Below are 4,226 nucleotides of genomic sequence, written 5' to 3'. Positions count from 1 at the left end.
TTTGTTCTATACTGTTCTCAGAGATTTTCTGAGTGGGAGAGAGCAGAAACCTGCTCAGTAATGCCATCTTCCTTGTCTTATTTCCCCACTTCCTCACTTTTGTTTCTTGGGACTGTTTTCCAAATAAAATGTGTCATTTAAGTCTATATCTCAGAGTTTTCTTTGAGGGAACTAAATCTAAGATCATTGGTATAGTAAGTGGTCAACTGTCAATGAAGTAAGTAGTTCTTACCTGTCAATCATTGGTGTAGTAAGTGATCAATGAACAAGATGACAGTGAGGACTGTTTTTCTGACAAACGCCATGCTTGTAACTGGAAGGACATATGGTAGATAGGGATGAGGTATGGATTGAAAAGGAAGCACTTGGTTTATGCATTAGTTTTTGCATTTGAAATGTACATGAGAAGAGTGATTAGAAAAATCTGGAGTTGGGTGTTTGGCCAACAGTAACATGAGGACATGCTGTGAAAGTCAATCTCTTCACAGAGCATTTAAATAGACCATCTGTTTTAGTAAGCTTTTTTTTTTTTCTGCTGTGATCAAAAGATCTGACAAAAACAACATAGAGGAGGAAATGTTTATTTTGGGGGCTCAGGGTTTCAGAGGTCTCGGCTTTAAAGATGGTTGGTTCCATTCTTTGGGGCTGAACATCATGGTGGAAGGGTGTGGCAGAGGAAATTTGCTCAAGACATCACACCAAGAAGCAGAGAGAGGATTCTCTTTATGGACAAAATATAAAACCAAAGGGCATGCCCCTAGTGACCTACCTCCTCCATACACACTCTATTTGCCTACAGTCACCACTCAGTTAATCCCTATCCAGGGATTAATTTACTGATTGGGTTATGGCTTTTATAACCCAATCATTTTATCTCTAAACTTTCTTTTCTCTCTTTCTCTCTTTCTTTCTTTCTTCCTTTTTTTTGTGCTAGGGATTGAACCCAAAGGCACTTAATGACTGAGCCACATCCCCAACCCTTTTGAAATTTTGTGACAGGGTCTCACTAAGTTGCTTATGGCCTAAGTTTCTAAGGATGGCTTTAACTTATGATACTTCTGCCTCAGCCTTCCAAGCCAATGAGGTTATAGGTGTGTGCCATCATACCCAGCCTCTCTAAATTCTCTTGCATTGTCTCACCCATGAGCTTTTGGGGGACATCACATACCTAAATCATAATACCATTATCTCTTAGATGACAAATAGAAAACAAGATTTAATTAGAATAGTGGTGGAGTTTAAAGGATGCTGAATTAACAGATTCTATGGGTCTTCTATGCTAATAGAAGGAATGCTGAAGGAAGACCATTACACCAAGGAAGGGATTATATAGTGGGATTTTCTTAAGACTCTTAAACTCCCAGATTCCCCTAAAACATCCTTCAGTCCTATAGAAATAGTTCTACCTTTGCTAGAGGACAGTGATATCCCATTTTCTTCTTGTCAAACAAAGGTCTCCTAAAAAAGTCAATCTCATCTCAGATTCTACTGTGTCCCACTTCATGGCCTTTATACCAATAATTAGGTTCAGGTCCCAGCAGAGTCTTGGTAAGAAAATAAAGTCACTGCTGTGGGAGGAAATAACTGATTGATCAACTGAGCTGCATGATATGTCCAATTTGTATTGACAGAAATTGACTATCATGTGATGCTGGCCCATAAATGCTGCTGGGAGGGTTCTTTGAGGACTTACGAGGTATTGTCATAGTTAATAATTGGATGCTGTGACTTCTTTGGAAAATACGGATAGTCATGAGTTTCAGCAAAAGAGACGAAAGAATTGAATTATTGTGACTTCAGGGAACTCACTTGCTGATTATGTTCCTAGAGAGGTTCCACAAGCCACTCCCCTCACAAAAGCAATATAGAATGTACTGGTAAGGTGAGCACAGCATCACTAAAAGGCTTTGTCCTCTCATGTTCCTAGGTGAGGACAAGAGAGCTTCCAAGAAACTTGTTTCCTTAATGCCATTGGGGATCTAGAATTTCATGCAACGGGGATCATATGATAACATTTTATTGTTAGAAGCAAGAGGGGTGTAGTTGCTGAAAGGGGAAACAAGGCTGACTTTGCAATTTGGGGCCTTGATCTACAAGGATTTGGGTCAGTAGCAAATAGGACTTGTTCCTAGCAATGAGATTAGATGAGCACCAAGTGATGATACTGATCACCTTTTTTTTGGTCCAAAGTTTATTATATTAACAGGTTAAGGATACTAGGATAAATAATATTTTCTCTTACAGAAAATTGTAATGATACTATTGAGAAAGCTTAAACACTGAGGATTTCACAGAAACATCAGAATTTTATCAGACAGTAGCCATAGTCCTGTGAGCAGTGTGAGTGACATCTCACAGCTGCAAATGCTCTGGGCCAGATTTCTTAAGACAGATACATAACAAAAACAATGCCATTAACATCCAGTAATGCTAAAGCCTGGGTATTAACAGGCTTTAAACATGCATCTCCGCTGACCAGATTTTACCACAAGAAAAGGAAAATGGAATATTCTTTGGCTCTTCCACTAGAGATAACTCTTGACAAAGTCACTGAGTAGATAGCCCTAATTTCCTTTGGAAAGAGGACCCACTGTAACACCCATAGATTTCCCCTTAACACCTGGGTGCCAAGGGAAAAAGGAGGCCTTCTCTTTGACACAAACTTGCTCTGCTGGTCAACAGGACAATTCTGCTCTCCTGGAGCTGGAAAGCTCTTCTGGGCACCCAAACATTTTTGTAAGATACTGCCCATGGAGATGGACCCTCCAGACTCTCAGAAACCAGATTTGAGGAAAACCACGGAAAAGTCACACATCAGTGTTGTATGAAACAAACATCAAAAGAACATAATGCCTAGTTTTGAAACGAATGCCTTGCACACAGTAATCCCAGGATAAACAGCATATGCTCTAAAAAGCACAACCCTGGCCATTGTACAACTTCAATAAGTGTTGTTCTCACTCCATGTCTCCTATGAGCAACAGCGGCAGCTGAAGTGGAGGAGATGTGCCATTCCATCCCCCCAAGGTACAGATAATTTTGCTTGAATCCTAATGGTGGGCATCCTGGTTCTTGTAGAACTTACATGAAAGCAGATAGGACCCTAATCAGGGGCCATCTGGAACATCTAAGAACAGCCACTATGTGAAGGCCTAAATCCTGGAGCTGAAGCAAAGGATGCTCTTGCCCTCTGGTCTAAAGTTCATTCTGCAGCAGAGTGGGAAGGCCCAGTAGAATCACTCACCATGGGCCCTCCTGCCTCAGTGGTTCTCAGCTGCTGGGATTCTAGAGGTGCACAGGTAGTCGGTTTTCCAATGGCATCAGGGCTTTAGATGGGAAAGGAGTATTCGATGACGACTCCCCAGTTGCTGTTTAGTGTTCCTTCTTTTATCTGTTGGATAAAGAGGTTTCTCTCATCTTCTGGAGTCTGCCCATTCTGAGCCCAGACAATACACGTGGACTGACACAGGTTGAGCATGTATATCAAATACTACTTCTCATTCTTCAGTTCCTCAATTTGGGCCTTTAGTTCGGCATTCAGACTTTCCAGCTTCTCTGACTGCAGGCACTCCGTCTTTTCCTTTTGCTTGTTTTGGCACTTGGTGGCTGTGATCTTATTTCTTTCCCACTGCCTCTTTTTCCTTTCATCATCCTCAGGAGCTACCTCAGCTTTTGTGACTGACATCTCCAGTGGTCTGTCGCTGATCATGACTGACTCCAGCGCAGAGGACATCCAATGGCAGAGGTGCTTGTTCTGGATGGCAAACCTCAACTCTTCCTTGACAAAGGGTGTCAGGTTAGCAAAATCCTCAAATATCAGTAACCCAGGAGGGGACAGGCAGGGCACGATGGCGGAGGCACTGACTCCCAAGGCAGAGACCTGCTCTGGGTGTTGAAGCATCATTTTGCTCCAGTCTAAGCTGGGTCGGGCTGTTTTTCTGTCCTGCAATCGATCAGTTGAGCACCGAGGACTCACAGCTAGTGCGCGGGCTGGTGGGTCACAGAGCAGGGAGAGAGCTGTGTAGTGCTCCCTTCGCGGAGTGACTGTGATACTGATCACCTTCTATAACCAGAAATAATAAAGAGCATGTGTGCAAAAGACTCATATAGGTTACCTAGCAGAAAATCATGATCCCTCACACAATTTTGATATCTAAACTAGTTCTTGAACACAAAGCCCATTGTTTGAATGAGGACCTGGATATCCTTGAGAATGGAACCCACAG

General features: G+C 42.3%; 1 pseudogene across 1 annotated transcript; it reads right to left on the bottom strand.

Moving 5' to 3' along the window:
- Window positions 1–3,328: 3,328 nt before the first annotated feature.
- On the bottom strand, window positions 3,329–3,904 carry LOC308652737 (cyclic AMP-dependent transcription factor ATF-3-like; annotated as a pseudogene). The gene has a single exon. The product of its transcript is annotated as a cyclic AMP-dependent transcription factor ATF-3-like (transcript).
- Window positions 3,905–4,226: the final 322 nt, after the last annotated feature.

This window comes from Spermophilus citellus (assembly GCF_964194105.1).
Source record: "Spermophilus citellus genome assembly, chromosome: 7".
In the NCBI taxonomy this organism is placed as follows: Eukaryota; Metazoa; Chordata; class Mammalia; order Rodentia; family Sciuridae; genus Spermophilus; species Spermophilus citellus.
The sequence above is the reverse complement of the archived record's forward strand: the minus strand, read 5'-3'. Positions and strand labels throughout refer to the sequence as shown.